The sequence below is a fragment of the Protopterus annectens genome, chromosome 4.part0, assembly GCF_019279795.1.
Source record: "Protopterus annectens isolate FY-2018-M chromosome 4.part0, PAN1.0, whole genome shotgun sequence".
NCBI classification, from domain to species: Eukaryota; Metazoa; Chordata; order Ceratodontiformes; family Protopteridae; genus Protopterus; species Protopterus annectens.
In genome coordinates, this window is record NC_056733.1 from 487439906 (window position 1) to 487465325 (window position 25420).

The following is a 25420-nucleotide window of genomic DNA, read 5'->3' on the forward strand; positions in this document are numbered from 1 at the left end:
TCAGCCATTAGGGAAGAAGGTGAAAAAGGTATGACCGGAATCTTCCTCTATCCAGCCTCTGCCAAGTCTTTCTCCCAAGGCTGTTATGAACTCGGAGGCTCACCAGTCTGTGTTGTTGGATTTCTCTGTCACAATTCTGTTGGAGGCTGGTGAGGATCCAGCTGGAAGCACATACAAAGAGGCTTTTCAGGTATACATTTTGGACGTTCAGAGGGAACCACTGTTGATTTTTTCTGAGGGACCTAGGAGAGTTCTTCAGATTTTAGTTGGGGAAAAAGTTTCTATTATGGATTTCAACTGCTGTCCTGGGTCTGAGCCTTCTCAGTTATATAGGAGGTATGTTACCTTAAAAAAAGAAACAAAATGCTAAACGTGTTTCTTCTGCTTCTAGGTATCCACAGGCAGGCCTTTACTCAGGGGCTATTTATTGCTTTAATGTCATAAAAGCCTACTCAGGGGGTTTCCATTCCTGCTCCTCCTTGGTCCTCTATTCCACTCAAAAGGCCTACAGAACAGGATTATTCTGAGGAAAAATCAAATTCTGATGATGAATCCCTGACTTATTATACTGAAATGTTTTCTCCTTTGTACTATGGGTCTGAGGAGGAGGAATCTATTAGTCCTAATCTTCCTTTTGAGGAAATCTCCTTTGGGGACGCAATCATTAGGATGATGGATTTTTTTAAGTGGAATTGTGCTCCGGTCTCTGATATCCATAAGAGGTACTAGGAGTTGCTGCGGTTGGAATCTCCCAAACCTGTGGCTATTCCTACTGTTTTGGTTGCTTTGTTGGATGCTTTTTCCAATGCCTCCCGTGCACCTGATTCTCTGCCTCCTGCTCCCAAGAAGTCTGATATGTCTAGGTATGTGTTGGCTCTTCTTTCTCAGGCCTTTCAACTTATTTTTGATTTTCCTGACTCTAAGGGTAAAACTACTGCTCTTTTCATGATAGGGACTTCCTCTCAGGTCATTCATCATTCGATCAAATGTAGTTATGATGCAGCAGATGCCTCTTCTAGGGCTGCTGTTTTTGGTTCAGTGATGAGGAGGTATTCCTGGCTTAGGCTTCAACCTCTACCTTATTATATTAAGGCTAAGTTGATGGATGCTTCTCTGGATACTAAACTTTTGTTTGGGGATGCAGCTACTGGCTTGTTTAAGGAACTTAAACATGTGTTTGTTTCACCTGTGTCTAAATTTCAGAGAAACTACCCCACTAAGCCAGCCTTTGTTTATAGGCAATCTCGCCCTTCTACTTAAGGTAAAAAGAGTAGCAAATAGGCTCCTCCTGATAAGAATACTCAGTTTTCAGGAATTCCTAAGCTTTCCTTTCCTGACAAACCAGGTGCAGTATGACTATCCTTCTCTTCCCAACCACATTCATCTTTCTCTTCACCTTTCTCTTTCTCTTCCTGTTTGGCTTCAGTTCACTCAGGATTCTTGGATTCTCTCTCATTTGTTGGGCATATGTCATGGTGTGGAAATCCTGTCCTCCTTTTATGAGCATTCCTCAGCCTCCTCAGAAACAACTCCCATTTTTCCCAGAGGTTCTTATAGACCTCTTGACTGAGGGTACTATTCAAGAAGTGCATGCGTCCCAAAGGGGGAAAGGGTTTTATATCAGACTGTTTCTAGTGCCAGAAAGAGGCACTTAGAGACCTATTTTACACCTCTCTTATCTAGACACTTTTCTGAAAATGCCTTCCTCTTGTATGTTGTCCTTTCAGTCTGTATTTCCTCTCTTGCCCCTCAGGCCTATATGATGTCTCGGATCTCAAGGATGCGTATCTCCATATTCGTATCCATCCTCTTTTCAGGACGTTTTTGCGTTTCTCTGTTCCTGGAAGTTTCAGTTCTCTGTTTTTCTCTTTGGCTTTTCTACTGCCCCAAGAGTGTTCACCAAATTCCTTAATCCTTTGATCACTTTTTGAAGGCTTCAAGGGACCAAAATATTTCCTTACTTAGATGACCTGCTGATTCAGGCATCCTCTCCAGTGATCCTTTTGCAAAATCTTCATTGTACCATTTCCTTTCTTCAGAGCCTGTGGTTCACAATAATTTTCAAAAAGTCTTCTCTGACTCCTTATTGGGATCATGTTTTCCCAGGTTACAGGATTTGGACAGTGCCAATGCTTGCATCCCTGCCTCTTCCAAAAGCCTTCACTCTCATTTCTTTCTTTCATGGTCTTTTTCCCCTAGCCTCCATTACCTGCAGGGATTTTCTGAGAGTTCTGGGTTTTATGGCATCCACCATTCCAATGCTCCCTCTCACCAAACTTCATATGAGAAAGTTTCAGTGGTTTCTGAATGTGTGGCTTCAAAAGGCACATTCTATAGACTTTGCAGTTGCCATCCTTCCTTCTCTCAGACAGGAACTTCATTGGTGGATTCAGCAGATGTATCTGAATCAAGGGATCCCTTTTCATCCCACTCTTCCCTATCATGAATTGCTCACAGACACTTTAGACATGAGATGAGGAGTGACATTTGGCTCCCTAAAGGTACTGGGGTATGGTCACCTCTTCAGCAGAATGAGCATGTCAGTTCCAAAGATATGAGAGCTCTTCTGCTAGCTATTCAGGCCTTTCTACCTCTTTTCTCTCTGGGACCTCTCAAGAAGTTCACAGACAATACCACAGTGATGTGGTATATCAACAATCAAGGAGGAATGTGGTCTTAACTTCTTTACTGGTTGGCACTTCTAGTTTGGGATCTTTCTGTCAAGTATAACATACTCTTCAGGCAGTTTATTTCCCTTCCATTTAGAACATTGTGACAGACACTTGGAACAGGTCCTTAACTCAGTCCCACAAATGAACGCTTCACAGGAATGTGTCTCTGGACCTTATTCACCGGTGGCGTACTCCTCAAGTGGATCTTTTTGCCACCCATCTGAACAGACAACTTACTCTGTTTTGTGCCAGTGTCTCAGGTCCTCTGGTGTGGAAGATGGATGCTCTCTCATTCTTTTGGAAAGGGATGTCTCTTTATACATTCCCTCCCTTTCCTCTTATTCTGAAAGTCCTGTTCAAGATTCAATAGGATGCTCCCAAAATCTTGTTGGTGACTTCCTTTTGGCAATGACAGCACTGGTTCCCTCTACTTCTGCATCTACTTCTGCATCTAACCAAGGGCAATCATTACAAGTTACACACTCAAGACAAGAGATCTCTCATCCATCCCCACCTGTTCACACTTCAACTGACACTATTGGTGATAGGATTTTGATTCCACATAGACACCTTTCTTCTGAGGACGTGCTACAAGTCCTGCAGGAGGCCAGGAAGTCTACTACTCTGAAATCCTACTTATCCAAATGGAAGAGGTTTTCTTTTTGGTGTCCCTTTCATAGCCTGGACCCACTTACTGTGAATGTTCCTTTGGTTATCTCTTATTTTTGTGAGCTGCTCAATGCTGGTTTGGCCTATTCTTCTATTAAGGCCCCCTTATCAGCTATCTCTGCTTGTCTGCCTTCTTCTCCTCTTTTAGCTTCTACATTTAAGGTTTAACAATTTCTTAATTGTGTCCTTAATATTAGACCTCCCAAGAAGCCTGTTCCTCCTCCCTGGGATCTTAATTTTGTTTTGGAAAAGTTGACTCCGGCTCCTTTTGAGCCTGCTGCTTCAGCTTCCTTGCAGCATTGCTCTTGGAAGACTGTTCTCCTGTTAGCTCTTACTTCTGCCAGATGGGTGTCTGAGTTGCAAGCTCTTATAGCTTGTCCTCCTATTTTGATCTTTCATGAGGACAGGGTGTCCTTGCACACTAATACTTCTTTTATGCCTAAGGTGGTTAATGAGCTATCACTTAATTGGTCTATTAATCTGCCTACTTTTTTCCCCTCTCCACTGACAGTGAGAGGGTTTGCATACTTTGGATGTGTGTAGGCAACTCAGGGTTTATTTGGATAAGACTAAGGTTATTAGAAAATATGGTAAGTTGTTTGTTTCTTTTCTTCCTATATCTTTGGGACTAGCTGTATCCAAGCAAACTACTTATTCATGGATTTTTAAGGCTATTTCCTTTTGTTACACTTTTCCATGGCAAGACCCTTTCATCTTCAGTTAAGGCTCATTCTATTAGAGCTGTGGCTTCTTCTGGTGCTTTTTTCAAGAGCTTTGATGCTAATTCTGTTCTTGAAGTAGGTATCTAGACATCTGTGCATACTTTTATCAAGCACTACAAATTGGATTGTATCTCTAGAGCTATGTCTGGTGTTGCTAGTGCCATTTTTCATGTTTTTTTAAGGGACTCTTCTACTCCTTCCTCATCCCAAGTTTCCTCTTGATCTTTGGCGCTCTCCAATCTGTGAAGAATACTGCAGCAGTGAATGTAAGGACATAGTGCAGTTGTGTAAAATCTTACCATAACAGTAGATGTCCTTGCCTTCACTGCAGTATTTGCTCCCTCCATCCATCCCCCTAGTCCTTTGCATTCCTGGATGTATAGATTACCTCTTGGATTCCTTGGACTGGTGTTTCTACTTGGGCAATCAATTCTCTAGATAGTATGCCTGAACATCACCTTTATGCATTACGCTATGCAAGGAGCATTTGGGTGACATTCTGTGTACCTTAAAGCAACAGTAGTCTTTGGTAGACTGGCCAGACATTGGGCTTCCACGGCAGGGAATCCCATCTGTGAAGAATACTGCAGCAGTAATGGCAAGAATATGTATCGTTATGGTAGGGTCTATATTAGAACATTGAATATTTAACAGTTTGAATCACTAAAGGTCGACCTTTAATGATCGAACTGTTAAAACATCGAAGTTCAGAAAAAAAAAAAAAACTGTGTAGTCAAGGGGGCAAGACCCCCTGAACCCCCCACCCCCTCACTACTTAAATATACCAACTCTGAGACTGCACTACATTGAAGTAAACTGAAATCTCCCCTTACAGAGATTTCTGTTTACTTGTTCAATGTTCTGCAGTTTTGCTATTCTCGTGTCGACAATGTCGAAGACTTTCGAGAATTTAATATAGACTCGTTATGGTAAGATTTTACACAACTGTACTTTCAGCAGACAACAGCAGTGTGTTTGTTTGTTTTTTTTTAAGTTGACAAAAGTGAAACAACAGTTCAATATGTGGCAGTTTATTTAACAGTTTCAGCTTCATTTTGTGACTTTAACATGACATTTTTGCACAAAACCTAAAATGATCCTTTTAGGGGATCATTCATGAGGCATAGTGGCCTGGTTGTCATTTGTTTTATTGCAGGAATATCTACCAACACATACTTTGGTAAAAAAATAGCTCACAAAAATAGTACTTTCAAAAGAAAGCACTAGGAAAGCATCGGTTTCTGTAGGGATGGGGGTGGGGTGGGGGGTGGGGTCATCATAGCACCTAAACAGAAGGCTTTGACCCTGCAAGCTTTACTTTTCACAATTAGCTCCAAGAGCATTATATTTTTATTTGTACACTCTACTGTTTTCTGGAACACTTTTAAATAGGAAAACAATGTTTTTCATCATGGTGCATAGTTTATTCTTGTTGGAAGAAGAGGGGCCTTCATTCATAATAATATATTCTCTCGTTGCCATAGTGAGGTTGGTGAGCTGCTATAAAGATACTCTTTCAGATTTCTTTTTTATGTTTTAAAGCTCTGTTTTATTTAATTTAATGCTTCCCATTTGTACTCAAGAGCTGTAGTCATAAGAAGAGTAGATTCAAAATATTATTTCGTTTCTGATTGTCTACTTTATCCATCTCTAGGTCACAGGAGAGACACAACCTGTCCTGGCACTTAAAGGGTACAATGTAGGGGGGAAAAACAGATTGGATAACAGTGCACACACATGCATACACATACAGACACATCCATGCTCACATATGCACACACATGTATACACACCTGTGCATACACCATATATGCTTACAAGAAATTTGAAGAATTTCCAATTCACCTACAAAATGCTATTGTGATATGGAAGGAAACCAGAGTACATGACAGAAAACACAGAGACACAAGATGAATAAACACAGAACCTGGAGAGTCAAACTTTGTGAAACAGCAACACTAACCACAGCACTAATAGTGATAACCTTAGATCCAAGTTACTTCATGCAAGTATTTAAAAAAGTGAAAGTAAATTAAGATTAGATTCCATAGACTTCTTACATTAGAGTGTCTATTTTCAGTATACTTATTTTCAGTTGTAATTCCACATCTTTAAAATACTTGCCATTTTCTGGCAGTACATTTCTATACACTGAAATGTCAAGGCCACAAGTTCCACCTGAAATAATGATAATCAAACTAGCTGAAATATTTCTGCATTCTTCCATGTAAACATAAACCATCATCAGTTTTTGGCAACATATATTAAATATTTCTATTATTGAGCTATTTAGCCACATCTTACAAGAGTTTTGAATAAAAACAGCTCTTGCTTTATCAAGGGAGTATTTTACAATCTATTCAGGAGTTAAACATTATTGCATCTAATGACTGAGTCTGGCAGTCACCTACTAAAAACATCAGTAACATGAGTAACATTTTTAAGTGCTTTTTAAAAGACTAAACGTGAAAAAAAACTATAATAATCATAACCAAAAATCATAATTAAAATGAATAAAACTGGAAAACAACAAGCCTTTAATGTGTCCTTTGACTTTGCCATCTGGCTTGTAAAATATAAAAGTACAAAATGGGTTACTTATGGATATAGTGTGGCCAGCTATGACACTGAGCATTTAGTCCTAGTTTAAATGTAATTGCTCATATGTTAAAATTTGTTATGTTAGAAGTAAACTGGATTAGGTTTCATGTAATTGTGTAACTATATTCCATCTTGCAGCATTCACTAAAGGTAAAGTGTTCTATAATGTTATGTGACAAAGTACAACAGCTACATCTCTTAAGCTAGGAAAACTGATTGTTGTTTCAGTATTTTGAGCATCTGTCTGCATAGATCTATTGCTAGTGCACAACCATTTTATTGGTCTTAGTTGAGCATTCATTTTGAATAAAGGATAAATGTTATGGATTTTCTCTATATGTATAAGTCCTTATCTTAGTAATAAGAAGTTTCTAAAATATTGGTATTGTAAAGTGCATGCCAAAATTCAAGTTATACTTGTGATAAATAGACAATAGTATGGAGTTTGAAGCCCACCACTGCCACAAAAATCAAGTCAAGGTAGAGATAGAAATCTGTACCACTGCCATCAAATATATGATAGGAACAGAGATATGGACTGTTTGCACACACACACACACACACACACACACACACACACACACACACACACACACACACCACTGTAGGTCACTACTGTAGGTCATATAAAGTGAAAGGAGTGATTAGCATCAAGGATGTATGGTAACTGAACAATGCTACCTTAGATAATAGCTAACATTTCTCCACACAAATACATTTCACACTGTTCAGCTGTAGATCTGAGTTATAGTAACTCTCTCCCCCATAATTCCTCCCACCTTAGAGAGGATAGATGGCCTTCCAATGCAGTCTTAGCAAAATTAATTGAAACCTATCTAAACATTTTCACTCATAATATTTTTCAGAAAGGAAATAAACAATAACCCCCTCAGTACCAACACCTTCATCAATGCTAACATGTTTTGGCAAGCAAGAAGTCAAGTTATTGTTTACCTTTAAAATAAAGCCAACCTTTGATTAGTTGCAACTTTGATTAATATTTCTTTCTTCACCTTGTTCCCACTGCTGTTATCAGAAAACTATTCCAGCAGCTAGAACATACCACCAATGCCTCAGACAACCTACCAGGAGAATACATTAAAACTGCAGCAGAAGATAGTGCTTACCCTATCTCATTTATGATAAACCAATTTTTGACTGAGAACACTGTATTAGCAATCTGTAAAAAAATATTTTATTGTACCTTTTTATAAAGGCAGTATCGCCACGGATGTTTCTAATTATAGAGCAATGGTTATACTATCCCCCTTATCTTAATTACTAAAGAAATCCATACACAAACATGTTCACAGTTACTTGCTAGATAATAATATCCTCTTCCCCATACAACTTGTCAAAGTACTACTACTACTGATCTAATGAATATCACTCTCACAGCCAACACACAAAACAAATGGAAGTAATTTAGTACCCTCAATCTTCTTGGACTTATCCAAAGATTTTGATATTGTGTCCTACCAGAAGTTTCTATATAAACTCTCCCTCATATGACTTGCAGAGGCCTTTTCACACTGGTTTCATATCTGTCTCTAACAGAGCTCAAGACATTAAATAACACACTGATTTCTCCACTTTCCTCTCCATAAATATGCTAAATGTGCCACAATAGTCTAATATGCAGAGAATTCTACCTTGATCTGCTCTGATAAAAGTCTAACTGAACTCCAAGTCCTTATGCAAGAGTTATTCTCCTCTATTGAAACATGGCTAAATATCTCAAATTTCCTTTTAAACCACTAACAAACTAAAACAATACTTTTTACTCTTAACCAACTCTCAGTTCAAAAGGCAGCATTGACCCTAACCTCTGTCAACAATACCAGGACTGAACAGGCAAACTAGGCAAAGCTTCTAGGTGTTATAATCAATGACCATATATAATATGACCTCCACATATCACAACTAGTCCCCAAAATAATCAGAACCTGGTCAGAACCTGGGCTCCACTATACAGATCTAAAGCCTACCTCACTGACACAGTCAGAAAATGCATAGTCACACCTTTTCTATGGTCATCCCTCCACTATGCCATCACCATACTCATTAACCTTAAAACAATATTACAAGCCAAATTAGAAGAATGCTACAATAAAATTGCTTAATTTGCTACCACCCAGCATAACAAAAGTTACCACTGTCAAACAGTTTAAGAACTAGATTGATTAGAACTCCCACACTACCTACCTTTCTCTCAACTTATTACAGTACATACATTTGATCACAACCTCGAAAACTGTCCAAATCTAAACAATATCATTCAACCATAGTCCCCTATGAAAGCTCTACATTCCAAGGATAAACCACTTCTCACAATCTCCAACTCTTACTATAGCATAGTCAACTCCCTAATACTGCCAACACATTGAATCTCATCCCCTTAATACTGACATCTATCCAATGTGCAAGCCCTTTTAAGAAACAGCTAAAAGCACGCCTACCTAACAAATAGCTGTGTCCCTGCATTCCCACAGGTTAACTTGCCATTCTCCCTTATTACCTCTGTGGGCTAATACATCACTAGTTCAACTCCATGTAATGAAGCAATGACAGTCTTATTTCTACATTTAGTTGCAGTCGAAAGATCACTTTCTATCTAGTCCTGATTCAGACGTGTATAACTCTGCTCCTAACCTCTAGTCATATTCTAGCTTCATCCACTTCTACCATATTTCTTTCCTCTTTTATTTCAACTCTGCAGTTGCCTTAAACTGCTTCAACATTGCAGCTGCAATGATATCTTCACTACTATCATATACTTAACCTCCTTTCCACTCTCAGCTCCTTTAGTTGGATGCACCCATGACTCCTTCCTACAGTACACTTCCCACCCTTCTCCACACTTAGATCCATTCAGACTGACCTATGAACTATTTAATGTTCAGTACAACAATTCATGTTTTTCTCATTGTGTTCATATACTTACCTCATCTGCTCTTTCTCAGCCTGCAACTTCTGCAAATCCACTTCCTATAAAGTACCAACATCTTTTTCTCACGCACTCCTTCTCAGACTGATCTTGCTGCCTGTATACTCCTATATCTTTCTCTTCTCAAGCTCTCTCCCTATCTGACTGATCTACCCCCTGCTTCCCTCCTTCCCAACCAGACTATAATAACACTTATATAGCCACACGCTGGAAAAACAGTCTCAACCCACACTGCAATAATATTTAGAGCTAGAGATGTTGACCTGTTTTTTATTGTTTGGATCTATTCTGAAGTTTTTATTAAAAGAGTGGAATTTTTGTGACTACGTTGGATTAATTGGCCTTATTGCAGTGTAGTTTGAGACTATAATAATACTTATAACAATCCTTCATCCAGTTTTTACACTAAAACAATACAAGTCTCTAATCCTTTGATATAATGGCTGCTTTACCTCTATATCACTGAATCTCCATATTGCAAATTCTGTCCTTTCCTGAACAATAACATTAACTACTATTTTCAGTCTTTCCTCTTTATTTATGTTCCATCTCCTTAGAATAACTTTAAATGTTGTGACTCAGAAGACACATAACCTCATAAAAAAATGACTATCTCTGCTAAAATGTGTCCTGCTTTGTTTGAATGAATTTACCTTTGAAAATTTGAAAATGTGGCTCATCCTCAACAATATGTCATACGACATTATATATGAGTAGATTATATATCTTTTGAATATATGTTTTGTCTTTGGCTGTGTATTTCTAGGCTATAAATATATAAACGCCAGTGTCTTTTGTATATATATATATATATATATATATATATATATATATATATATAGTATGTATATTGTAAATGTCTACACTTTTTAAGTACTGTATACAATGTTAATTTATGTTTTGCATATACTGATGTGTGGAACTTTTCTCCAGGGACCTTCACTAGAAAGTTTTTTTTATTTATTTATTTAATTTTTTCTTTTATTTTTATAAAACATAGTTAAACTTTCCTGACAAACAAAAGCAAATATAAGCACACTATCTAACTAACTAATTAAATAAATAAACAAATGAATGAATGAATAAATAAATAAATAAATAAATACATGAATAAATAAATAAACAAATAAATGAATGAATGAATAAATAAGTAAGTAAATAAAAAAGAAATAAAACTGAATGGTGCAGACAACTTGAGCAGTGGCCCTTTGAAGGGTAGATGTCCACAGTTATAAATGCAGTATGTTCACCATACATATCCTCAAGCTAATAAACAAATCACCAAACACAAATGTTTAAAATTCAGTGATAACATTTTTTACTCAGAATAAATGCAATAAAGCATTGTATTTGAAATGCAAACATGCAAATAGAAATTGTTTATTTATTTTATTTTTTATTACTGATTTTACATTTGTTGACTGGGATAATCTGATTTAGCAAGCCTATTTTCAGCAATTGTTAGGGGAGAAAATCTCCAGAAAATTGTTCAATTACAAGTTATTCCTGAAAACATTTACAGTAACAACATATTAATTATACAGGAACCAAGTAATATACAGGTAGGATGAATATGGGAAATAATAGGAAAAAAGGGTATATAAAGTAGTAGATTAGGGGAAATCATATAGAAGAGACAGATTAGGGCAATGTAAGAGGAGAAGATGGAAGCGTTGGAAAGTGTAGAATGTAAATGGTATACAAATATTACAGAGAAATACTCATATGCTTTCAGAGAAAATTAGTGTAGGTAAGGAAACAAAGAAGTGAGGTAGTTTAAGGAGATGGTGCTGAATGTTGATGTGATGGACAGTGTAAGATAATTTTTTTTTTATTTGTGTGTTACTGTATGCAGGGGCATGACCATTTAGTTTGAAAGTATGTTTTTAACGTGTTGTTAAATTTCATTGCATTAGTTTCATTTCTGAGACCAGGTGAGATGGAGTTCCATAGTTTGGTTGCATAAATACTGTAAAGAGAGTTGCCTGATCAGTTGTTTGTTGTACACATTTGGCTTTGAGTATAAAAGTTTCTGTTAGGGGTATGTTTGTTAGCTTTAGTTGGATAGAGATGGGCAGTTACCTGGTTTATAAATATTTTTTTTTTTGTCATTTATTGTTTGTTTGTGTCTTTTGGCTTTTTCCTGGTTAGGGGTCGCCAAAGAGGAACTCCGGTCCGCTAATGATTGGCAGTTGATTTTTACATACCGGCTTTCCAGGCCTGATGCACAACCTTCAACGACGGTATGCCCATTCACGCATGTCTCCACGCAGAAGACGCTTTAGCTGAGAATCGAACCGGACAGCGTCTTACTGTGAGGCGACAACGCTACCATAGCACCACCACCTAGTGGTTTAAAATGATTAAGTGCTGCAGTTCTAGCCAGTTAATAATTCTAAGAGCAGAGCAATGATGGGTTTGGTTTGAAACATTAGCAGCAAGTTTGGCAACTTTGTTATAGTAAGTCTCCAATATGTGAAGTTGTGCTTTAGGGATGTTTGAATGCAGAAAGAGTATAGTAATGATGAAAGAAAAAGTATCTGGGCAGAATTGAGCTTAGCGGTCTTTGTAAAATAGAGCTTGGATTTGTATAACATGCCCAACTCTTTGTTTGTTGAAGAAGTAATGACAGGCCAGTTTCATTAATAGCTGCATGATAGCACTATTTGGTATTTATTAATTGTCTCTACATGATGTGTAGAGCTGCCAAACACAGATAAATGGCAGAATATGCTAATGAAAGCATAAAGAGCTAAAGTACATGCTAATTAACTGATCCAACATGGTGGACTGACCTATTTAGGAAGTTATAATGCAGTTGTGTACACTCAATGTAGGCTTTTACCTTGAACATTAAAACTCTTTGGAGTACAAACATAACTGCCCTTAAAAACATATTAGTGGCTTCTGCTGCTGTAATTATGATCTATCTGCAACAGGCTTGAAATTCAAGTGCTGCTGCTGCTGACAGACCTCAAGCAAGAGGAAGAAGGGTGTTTAGACTCTGTTTGACTTATCATAGACTACATGGAACAGAAACAGTGGACAGGGAAACACTGGAGGAAATATGAAACCTCTGCTGACCACACCAGGCCCCAAGGAAATCTTAGAGAACACATCCCAGTGGAAACAAAGGTATGTTTAGTATTATGTATATTAGCAAATGGAACTTTCCAGAGGCACACAGAGGATATATTAGGGGTGTTACAGGCTTTAACCTCTAGAATATTTCATCAGTTTTTAAATGCAGTGTTACTACATGCAAAGGAGTATATTTGTTTCCCATGAACCCCAAAGGAGACAGCAAGAACCATGCAGGAATTCTGTGCAGTAGCACTTCCCTGAAGTATTGGGGGCCATAGAATGCACACACATAGAAACAAAAGCCCAGCCTGGGGAATAGGGAAGGAAGTACATTAACAGAAGACGTTTGTATTTGATAAACTGTCTGTAATTCCCAAGGAATCATTTACGATGTCTGTGCAGGTAACCCAGGCAGTTTCCATGACTCACACATATGACACACTTGATGTACACTAGGTTTGGTATTGGTGAACTTCCTCAATGGCATCTAGGATGCAGGTTATGAGAAACCCATACAACCCCACTGAGCAAGGATGCAATGAGGCCAATGGTCAGACTATGAATATTGCAAAATGTCTGTTTGGATTGCTGAAATCAAAGTTCTAGTGTCTAGACATGTCAGGAAGTGCACTACAGTATGACACAGGCACCTTAACTTGCAGTCTGTGCCTTGTGGTACAAATTAATACTCAGGAAACAGCTTCATTAAGGACATCTAAGGGCTGGACGACAGTTTCAAGGACTACAGACAGGGCCAGCAGCAGTAGCAGGTACAGATGATGATTCTGAGGGAGAACCACCAGGTGCAGATGCTGCTGGCAGATGAAGGGATACACAGTATGCCCTGGCTCTGGCGAAGGACAGCTAGGGACTAGATGACAGTTTCAAGGACCCTAGACAGAGCCAGCTGCAGCAACAGCAGCAGGTACAGATGAGGAGTCTGAAGGAGAACCACCAGGTGCAGATTGTGCTGGCAAATGTAGGCATGCACAGTATGCCCTGGCTCTGGCTAAGAGGCAATGGACAGCACACACACACACACACACACACACACACACTCACTACCTAGCTGAAAGTTAAAGATTCTACCCACACAAAAATAGGAAAATTGTTACTTTTCAGTTTACTTCACCGCATAATGGCTGTGCTCTGATGGTTTCAGACAGACAGAATTTGTACCTGCACTAATGACAAGGTATGTGTGAAACCTCTACAGAAAAGAAATAAGTTATAGAACTGATTATTCTCATATAGAGGGATGTATATGCCCTTAAGAAGATCACTTGTCTAAGGTTTACAGTTATGTCAGTAATATCTCCTCTGTCAGATTTTTGCTATATTCACTCGTGTATTACTAACGATATTGTGCATCAAGCCATAGTGGTGCAGCGGTTAGCATTGCTGCCTCAAAGCAAGAGGTTCTCCAGTTCAATCCTTGGCTGGGGTGCCTTCTGTGTGGAGTTTTCATGTCCTCCCTGTAGTCGCGTGAGTTCCCTCCGAGTGCTCCAGTTTCTTCCCACATCCCAAAGACATGATATAGGTGGATTGGACACTCTAAATTGGCCCTAGGCATGAGTGTGTGTGTGTGTGTGTGTGTGTGTGTGTGTGTGTGTGTGTGTGTGTGTGTGTGTGTGTGTGTGTGTGTGTGTGTGTGTGTGTGTGTGTGTGTCTGCATGAACTCAATCAAGCATTGTGCTAGCACAATGTCCTGGCATCTTGGACAGGTGTGAGCCACGCATAGTAGAGTACTCAGTTCAGTGTCATCACCTTAAGCCATGAGAACCACCTCTGCCAGGATTTGCACTGCTACTTCCATAGATCTGGCTAGACTTTGGAGTGCTACCTGAATGTGAGCAATGTCTGCTGGATGAGATCCCATCACAATTATGTCCAGGACCACGACCCTGTGGCCTATCATATCTGGGTGTGGACACTGCAATAACTGATGTATCAGTGGATATAGTGTCATTACAGGAGCAGGATCTTGCACGGCCATCTCTGCTAACACTAGAAGCTAGAGCACCTCTCAGACAATGTGGAAGACCATTCTACCCCAACAGACATTCTATCGCAGACACTGCCCTATTCAGTGGTATGTTGCTCATCATGCCTAAGGAGTTGCTCACAATGCTCAGGAAGTCACTCGCGTCAGAATGCATAATGTTATATAGTCACACTTTCTATTCCAAGGCGTTGGTAGAATGCACCTGTGCCTCCACTGTGGCCCTACACATACATCTGGGGGCACCTAATTACACCAGCATCAGGAGGAGAGTGGGAGCATGCCTCCTCTGAGCACCCCAGCAAACCCTCCTGTAAGACACCGTACCCCCCACAATGTCTACAGGTAGAAGTAACAGGCTCTTCAACTGGATAAACCACACTATACTGTTCAACTTGTGTCACCCTAAATCTGTCCTATATCAGATGTCTCTGTATCACAGGTATGTGTAGGCATACTGACTGTGACCAAAATATGGGCAGGGGATGTGGGAGTCATAAACTCAGTGACACACTGACCCTCTGCACCCCCAGAATATGCCTCTTCATTCTCACCATCATCATCAGGGGCTACTGATACTCTGACATCAGGTGGTAGGAGTTCCACAGTGCTACTCTTAGGATCACCTATGATAACAAGCAGTAAACGCAACAAACAGAAAAAGGGAGAATAAAATTGATCACATATTTTCCTTATACAAAAGGTATGTTAAACTTTAAAGCAACACAAACTTTATTCTCATATAGACCCAAATCTACTTTACATACAGTACTAATAATAACCAAATGTGTGCTTCCCATATGCAGGTGGGCTGACAGTCTGCAATCCAGAAATGCCTGCATGTGAGGAACAGAAAGGAAAAATGTATGCTAAGTATCATAGTGCAAATTAAACAAGAAAAAAATACCCTTTGAAAATGCAGATTAAAAATGTTCTCATACAAAAATGTAGTGAACAGTTGGATTTCCCATCCACCCCTAAAGCAACTTCCACAATTTATGACTGGAGTATGACTCACAGTGATCTCTGGTGTGCCTGTCTCTATATAACAAACACACTTGCATTTTGCATACCTGGAAGGACTCCTTGATACTCTGGATCTGTTGTCCACATCTGCACCAATGTCAAGGGTTGTGTTGGAACCCTCTATCAATCTATCTGGATCTTAGACAGTGGGCAGAAACTCCTCTGTTTCACTTAATGTGATTCATTAGCAGGACCAGCCCCATAGCCACCTGTTCACGGGCAATTGCAGCCACCCTATGGCAGGCAGATGTTATCATGTCACTTGCCCAGTGTCATATCTGGGAGTAGGCTCTCCCATGCCCTTTAACATCATTAATGTACTCAACCACCTGCTGCCATATCCTGATTCAGGAAGATCGGTCACCTCTACCTCTCCCTAACACAAACGCTCCATGGTGACCTAAGGCCTGGATAATGACCTAATTTTCTCTGTCAGTATATGGTGGCTTGTGGGGTACAGATTTCATATTGGGTGCAATATCCCTCTATGATATTTAACAGAAAACAGACACCCATAATTACTTATATAATACATAGACAGGATGTTTGTGAGCTCAATTTTGTGTGCTTGCTTGCATCCAACAAAACACAAACAATTTAAATGTTAATTGCTTCCCATGATGACACATAAGTTAGGACTTCCCCTAAAAAAGATATTTCAAAATCGAATATCACCTCCAATCTATAACACTTCTATAATGGAAATAGAGCAAATTTAACTGTATAATACTTTGCAGCATTAAAAGCAGATTTAACTGTATAATACTTTGCAGCATTAAAAGCAGATTTAACTGTGTAATACTTTGCAGCATTAACAATAACAAAAATACAGCAGTAGAAACATAACCCAAAGCTATTATAACTGTCATATCCACCACTGTGAAGGTTATTCACCTAGAAGTCCACAAATGGAACACATTTTTCTTTTTCTAACACAGGCAAAATGCCAGACCTTTCTACAAAGTTCAAATACAATCATCTGCAATAACTGTGCAAGCATCAAATGAAATACAAACTAAAAAACAGGATATGTAGCATTTAGTACAGTATTTTTTCTAATGCAGACATGGCTATGTCAAGAGAAAGGGATAAAAGAAAAAATGTGTTAAAAAACTTCTTTTTACTAGTCAGTGAAATTTGCCTTTTAATGTTAAATTAAAAGCATTATGTAAGAAATAGCAAGATACCATAACAATGCAGTGGTGTAGAAAATAGATAATTCTCCTAAAGTTTTTTTTCTTTTTAGCAGTACTGAGCTATCTTGATCAAAACACTCTCCTCAGTATGCCGTTAACTAAATGGTTACCTTTATATATTGCAGAGTTAGCCCTGTGTGCATTGTGATTATATAACTAAGGTGTGGGATCATTAGCATTCCTGATTACCACAATCTGCACTAAATGTAGAGAATGTAAATGTGGTGTAAGAACCTACAAGATTACATGCACACACCCAAGCAATGCAAAGATAAGGACTGAGAAGTGTTCCCTGAAATGGCTTGCAGGTGTTTATGATTGCTCTCACTGTAGGAAGAATCAGCTTTCAGTCTCCCCTCTTTGATGTACACCTACTGAGGGTGTATCAGGGAGAGGAGACTTACCAAAACGTCTGAAAGTACATTGAATGATTTAGGACAGTGTTAGTCTTAACATTCAAATGCTGGCTTTATTGACTACAGTTACTGCCCCTTAGCAATACATTTTGTTAATATTCTAGTGAGTGTTTTAAGCATTGGTAAATATAACATATGGCAATACAGCAGAGATAGGCTTGCTATTAAGAAAGCATACATAAGGGAATGAGGTACCCTACAGAAAGAATGAGATATACCTGCAGTCTTTACAATCTTTGCAGTCTTTGTTTAATATTGTGTGAGTACATGGGTATCATGTTTGCTAGATGCTAGCCAGAGCTGGACCTAGCACTAGACAACCAATGCAGTAGACTTTGGCCCACTAGATTTGAGGACCCCCACTGGCTGGGGAGCTACCAGAAAAAACTTACATTTCTACTTTAAGAATGTACTCTGTATGTGTTGCATTTCTTCTTTAAGGATGCAAGTCCATTTAAACTGAAATGGAGTGCACAATGGATTTGGATGGTTGCTGTTGCCATTCCCAAAATAGTAGGTTAGTTGCAAAGGACTCATTCTTGACATTGTGTGTGTGTGTGTGTGTGTGTGTGTGTGTGTGTGTGTGTGTGTGTGTGTGTGTGTGTGTGTGTGTGTGTGTGTGTGTGTGTGTGTGTGTGTGTGTGTGTGTGTGTGTGTGTGTGTGTGTGTGTGTGTGTGTGTGTGTGTGTGTGTGTAAAATGCCCCAGATAGGGATGGCAAGTTTAACTCATTCAGGCACAAACCGTGTGCCTTCAATACAGGACTCAAGCGCCTGAATCTTCTACAGCAACCTGTGCATTTTCAAAGACTCTTGAGCTTCTGTGCAATTTTAAGGAATGCTGACTTTCTGTACATTTTCAAGGAATGTTGAGTTTCAAGAGAAAGAGAAGCTTACTGTTGCTCATGCTAAGCCTGATTTCAATGTATAATGGTTTTGTTAAGCAAATGGCCATCATCAGTGTTTGTGCTATAAAATTTAAAAGCAGTGTTAGTAGCACAACAGGTTGCATAATTGCCATTGGTGCAGATGGCTGTGGTTCTACTGGCACACTATGTATGTGGAGTGCTGGTATTGCTCCTTTAAGGGGAAATGGCAGGGCTGAACTCCTGATTGTGGCTGCCTTTGAATGAGATGCTTGGTAACCATGAAGATGTTGTTGGTTTGGCAGCTATTTTCTATTGTAATATTACCAGCTTACTATTTTTTAAATGTGACATGGGCAGTTTATTCTTTAACTGCAACAGACACTGAATTTGTACTTGAATCACTTAAACTTAAAAGCTGTTTGCCAGCAGCAACCTCTTCCTTAGTTATAGATCCCTTTAATGTGGAATTATTTAGGTGACTTTAACTTCTGCAGAGGTAGTATGTATATTGACTGATATTGGTGGATTGTAATGACTGAGGTCTGAGTGGCATTTGTGGTTGAAATGTTCTGTAATGGGTAGTTTTAGCCTTATTGGTTCATATGTTTTGTGTCATTGCTTACTGGAAAAAATGTTCAAACCTACAATTTAAAACATACTCTAACAAACAGTGTTGTACTATACAAGGTATATAATTTAATAAAATCAGGATGTTGCATCAAAGAACACATGCATGTGTGCAAGGGGCCTATGTTTTGAAAACAGTCCAGAGGTAAACTTATCTGCCACTGGCCAATTGCATTTTCTTTAACTGTGGGTTCCAATGCTGTTTCAATTAATGTGAGTTACAAGGGAAGAGAAGCTTACTGTTCATGCTAAGTCTGTTTTCACTGTGAGACTATATTTTTTGTTTAGCATACAGCTATGAGTGTCTGTGCTATAATTTTGAAATAAAGGTTTTAAATATCTCTAATCAATGTAAGAAGAAAATGCTATGCACACTGACAGGTTTGAACAGGCTTCATGATAACTGGGAAAGAAATAGCTAAGTTATGGGACACTGGAATGGGGGGTGGCTTATCCATTACCCTGTCTAGGCCCCCACTTGACCATGATCCAGCTCTGATCCCAATCATCCAGAAAATTACTATAAAATAAGAAAGGACAACTTTCATTACTTTCTTGGTTCTGTTGCACTTCCAATGTGACAATACAATGTCACATGTCCCAGGATTCATTAAGCTCCATGCAGGAATAGTGCTAATCCTGCATGGAGTGGATCATGGCTATGTAGAGCAGCAGTGCACCTTGCATATTAATGAAGGCATGCTGCTGTATGCTCTACATGGACACAATCTTTTTACGAGTGCTGGGGGCATGTCCATGCAGTGCATGAGAACTAAACACATCCCCCTGCACTCAGAAAGTGCCATACGGCACTTTCTAAGCCATACTGGCATAACATTAGAGTGCAGCTCTAATATTATGCCAGTATTTCAGTGTCCACAGACACTGAAATGTAAAATAAATAATTTCAGTGTCTGCGGACACTGAAATAAAACCAGCAAACAGGAAAGTAAGACAGGGGGTGTGTCACAGCTTCTGTGACACACCCCCTGTATTGCTAAAGTGCCGTACGGCACATCGGCATCCTGCAGAAGCAAGAAATGTGTGCAAATGCACACTGTACCTGTCAACTGGACAAATCTTCACAGAGTTTCCAGCTCTGCATAACCCTCAATCTCTTAATGCCAGAAATCTGGACAAAGCTCGACAAAATGGGGGCCCCAATAGGGACATATCTTAAATATTGCCCTCATAACCTATGTTGCTAGAGAGTAACAGGGTTTGTTTTAACATATTGAAGGATTTGCAGTCTGAAACTCAAATGTTATGTGACTTCAATCCTGTGATCATCCTACTGACTTGCCAGGAAAAAAGAGGAACAGGCCAAAATGATAATGGCACAGAAAGCAATGTGCAAACCCTCACAGTAAATAAAAATAAATCACATGTATTTTTTTTTTGTCTGCAATAAAGTTTAAACATAGCTGAGCACAAGTGCGTATTGCACAGCTATGATCAACCTAGCCTACACATCCCAATGAGCTAAATAGAAATATACGGATAAAACGGTGTAAAGTGAAGTAGCATAGTGGTTAGAGCTTTCACTTACCAAGCAAGCATTTGCAGTTCATTCATTTTTATCTGTTAAAAAAGCACGAAAATATATTTTGTTATCAGTAAGTAGTGAATAATATATATATTTGTTAACCAAGTTAGTGTAGCAGGACCAAATGTGAGGTGTCAGTGTATTACAGATGTGAAATCCCCATATAAACACAAGTGTCCCATACAGCATAGCCACAGAAGACTGTATTGTAATGAAAGCACATAGGGGGATGTAATGGAAGGTAAACATACATATAATATGTCATTTATGAGGAATCAACCACACAATGCTGATAGTCTGTAAAAGGAAAGCTGAACACTGCTAACATGTGCTCAGCTATGCTTAGCCAGAATAAGCACTGCTTATAAGTACATTTTAAGCAAGAACTAGCATAGCTAAGTGGATTTGCACTCTGGTAAGCAGTGCTTAGAATTTACCCCTCTAAGCAGTGCTCAAACCAGCTAAGCAGGTTTGCCCAGCTCTTAGCTTAGCATATTCAAAACATCCAATCACGTCAAAGGGTGGGAAATCAGCTATATTTAAACCTCGCAGGTGGGAATACAGCTCATAACTGGTTGTAGCTCCCCACTGTAGGCAGTATGGCTGGTGTTGGAGAGGGTATGCACTTTCGGGTGCAGGGCTGGGGCATACAGGAGTCCAAGGTCATCGTAGGACTCCTTGTTAAAAAACATGATTTGAGACTACTGCAGGACCAGTACCAGGGCTCCCAATACAAACTGTAGGCCTGGGAAAGTCTTGCCTGTGATCTCAGCAGTGCCACTGGCATCCCTTGGACTGGTGAGCAGGTTTGGCACCACTATGCTGACTTGAAGTGGAGGAAGGAGCTCTTGGACCAATGGGTCCAAGAAGCAAGACAGAGGGGTGATGTCCCAGACATGTGTAAGTATTCATATCAATAACTGTTTACCATAGTCTAGCCTGTGTATGTGATGGATAGGTATGCATAAATGTTTCTCTATCTTCTTTACAGCTCCAGCTGAGCAGGCTGCGAACCAGGAAGCCCATGCAAGCAGGTTGCAAAGGCTGCATCGCAAGGCTAGTGAGAAACAATCTAGCTTGTAGTATTCATACCAAATAAATATAAAGGAGTAGAATGTCATCTGGCTGAATTAAAAATGGGTATGGTTTGGACTGAATAAACCAGACAATATTACAGTAATAGTCTCATATAGGTTATATATAAATAAAACTATAACTGCCTGTCAATAAAATTCAAAATCTTGGACTGGTTGTGTTTACTCTGGTATTGTATAAATTGAACTGTGTACAGGTTATGCACAGTGACTATAGCTCTGAAAGCATTAAACAATTAAGTCTCATCTGACAAAGTTAATGCCTCTGTAAGACATGAGATTAACTGATATGAAATGTTTCATGCACCAAGATCTGATATTTGAATAGTAATACTATAGTAATGTTATGTTAACCACTGTTTTCCACACTGTGCTATGTCAAAAGGTATGTATAGGAATGTATGTATACGAATGTTGTAATTACAAGGTCAGATTGTACAACAAAGAGAGAATTAGAAAACATTCAAGGAAGAAACAGCAATTTCACAATAACTTGTTCTGATGAAACCCAAATGTGTTATATTTTTAACAGAAACAGCCACAGTTCAAATCCCGCGAGTGGTAGTAAGCTGTATACATAATTTCAACTAGGACTTTGTGGATATGTGTATAAACAGTCAGGTAGTTTTAACAGAAATTCCCACCACAGGTCTTCCAGGTAAGACAAGGTATAAAGTAGATATAAGAAGGCTGTAATTATACACTGTTTACAAATATATCACTGCCCAACCCAAGGCCATAGGTTGTTGTAATAATACTTGTAGAGTAATGATTAGAGCAATGATCATTAAAGCTGTGATCACTGCAAGAATCTACATTTCTTAATTGACATCTCTCTCTCTTCCCTACCTTATCTTCACTGATAATCTAAACACATAAATGAATGGGTATGTTTTCCACCAAACCTACTGTTGGGACATGTGTCCTATTGTTCTACAAATGTTGAAATGTATTCCAATTAATGTTCCCTGTTCAAATACTATCATTGGTGGCCTGTTGCTATCAATGTAACCTGCATGCCAGTGTAATTCCCACTGTGGTTCCATATATGAATGTGTTCTGTTTGCTATCCAAATGTTCCAAATCTGTTGTTTTGGGTTAATGGGAATACTCATGCAATGCTGTTATAACTAATCTCGGAATGGGTTTACCATAACTAACCAACATATATTCTAAAACTGCAACACCATAGCACATCTGGGAGGGCCGATTCCAGTGGAACCACCTCTTCCGCCTCATCTGACCTTGGCACTGGGCCCCAGCATGTCTGAGACCCACCCCAGGACCTCCTTGTCTGCTGGTCCTGCACCACCTTTGGGTGGAACTGCCTTAGGGGATGGGGCTTGTCTCCCCCTGGGTGTGGCCACAGACAGGATCCTGTCACCCGAAGCCAGTTCCACGGTCTGGTGTGTAACGAGCTTCACAGAGAATTGGGAGGTCTGCTACACCACCTTGTGGGCCATGTGGTGCATTTAGAAGGTCAGCCTGCCCCTCCTGCCAGCCCCCAGAACAGCATGCAGTGGTGACTGCCCATGGGTGGGGACCTCAGTCCCACTGTATCCATTTGGGGGCTCATGGGCTTCCGATTACCAAACACCCCTCCCTGTCCAAGGTGTTTACTCCCCACATGTGTCATATACTGCCCCATGTATGCTGTCTTGTCTGTGTTCCTACCCAACCTACCTCCCCAAATATACCTACTATCCTTCCACAACATCCCACTCTCACCTTAAAAAAAGCAATCTGTTCCCCCCAAAAAATGTAACCCCATACATAGCTGTCCATTTTGCACACTTGCCCACTGGACACATGCAATCTGGTCTAATTGGCTTCACAACACATTATTGTTGTCCTCACCCCTCTCTCAGGGGTTTGAGTTTCAAATTTTACCTCCAAAGTCAGTATATTTGCACAGTTGCTTCTGTAGAAGAAATGGACAGTTATGGACCTATCCTACACCCATCCTGTACATCCCTAGCTATCTTTCATATTGTTTTTTCCTCTTCATGCCTCCTTTTTCACCACTTTCCTATCACCCCTTTTTTCTTTTCTTTTAAAGAAATTAGCATGGGACTAAGTGGGAGTAAGCAGTAGTAAGTGTGACTAAGCCTGTTTGCATGTTGCTAAGCGATGCCTACACAGTTTAAGCACTTTTAAGGCTGTCAGCATAGTTAACCAGAGGTTAGCATTGCTTATTGCCATGCAGACCTACTTACAACTGCTTAAAAGTGCCTTAATCACTCTGTATCCAACAGCCCTTGTTCTTCTCAGCAACAAAATAATCAGCCCTTGTAAGTCATGAACCCAGGACCCTGCACACAATTGTCACAGCAATTTACCACTAAGCCACCAGAGCTGTAGGTATGTCTGATGTTTTTTCAAACATATTCAGCAGAGTCATTCAAGAGTAGGGAAATGTTTGGTTTTGTACATATATATAAATGTATATGTATATGGAAATGCGTATATATATCTATATATATATATATATATATATATATATATATATATATATATATATATATATATATATATATATATATATATATATATATGGGTCTAGGACATATACTCGACTTCACTAAATACCGAACGGCTAAATCACGCTCACTAATGCACGAAGTCATGAAATCACGAAAATGCAAATAACCAAATCTAGGAAAACACAGAAAATAAAATAATAGCAGAAAGTGCAGAAACACCCAGTGGCAACAAATAACGTAAACATTACTTAAACTCAGCTCAGATTAACATCTCTTCTGTCACAGAATCCCCGCATTAACAACATTAACTTCATTTAAATCTTCAATAATTGAGCTATAGCTTTAATGAATTTCAAGCTTGTGCATTCTTCTTTCTTTTCCATTATGATTTCAAAACATTCCTCTCTTCGTATTTGCTTCCTCTTCTTCGGGGTAGGAGGACAACCGGACAACATCCTACAGTGAACCTCATCAACTCTGTTTTGCTTATGACATATACTCTGCAGAATGCTGAGAACATCAAAGAAGTGCTTCCCTGCTATACAGCGTAGCCTCCTGTGCCACGCTTCAATTGCATTCTGCGTTCTGGGCAAATTCAACTCATTCAACACAGATATATTCCAGAAACTTACTGGAAAAAGAGATGGAAATCTCATTTCTGTTGAAATCCTAGTTCTCAGAACTCTAGGTTTACCCAAGTACCATTCCATAAAGTATTTCAGTAATGGCTTTCCTTCCACAGGGAACTCTTCCTTTAATAAGTGAAAGGTTTCCAAAACTTTCTCTTCTGGAAGAAATGCCAATGCAACTAGATGTTTAACATTATGCTGAAAGTGAATATCTGAATTATAACGTGATGAGAGCCCTAAATGTTGCACTTTTCTCCAAACATTTCTACCAAAGTGGAAAAAACACCCCTTACAGAGCACACCATTTACATTGCGATGCACACTTTGTATAGCTGCAGGCTCAAAATCACACAATATAAATGATGCACTTAGTAGCAGGTTAAACTCAGACAATAGATCAGATATGTCTTTCCACATAAGATTGTACGCTCGATGAGACTTTTTATTCATAAGACAGTAAAGGAGTGGTACACTTTTACTGTACCCACCATATCTGACAACAGAATGTATGGTATACAATTGTCTATACTCTGAGCCCCTTTGAAAATAAGTACCAACCATTAACAACATGCTTGTAGAACTGAGATCTTTCAAGTTGGGTTTCATACTAAACAGCGTAACAGTAGTTTGCTTAACAGCATCCGATAACTCTTTTTTAACAAATACGCCCAATTTCAAATGGAAATCATCCACTTTGTTGTCAGTTAAGCTGACGTTTCTACAATGCAAGCCACTCCTACTATTTGAGCGAACACGCTTAACTGTTTGCATCATAGTTCTTCGGCTGGGTAAATAAGATGCACACTCCAAAGAACTAGAAGCTACAGTGTCATCAACCA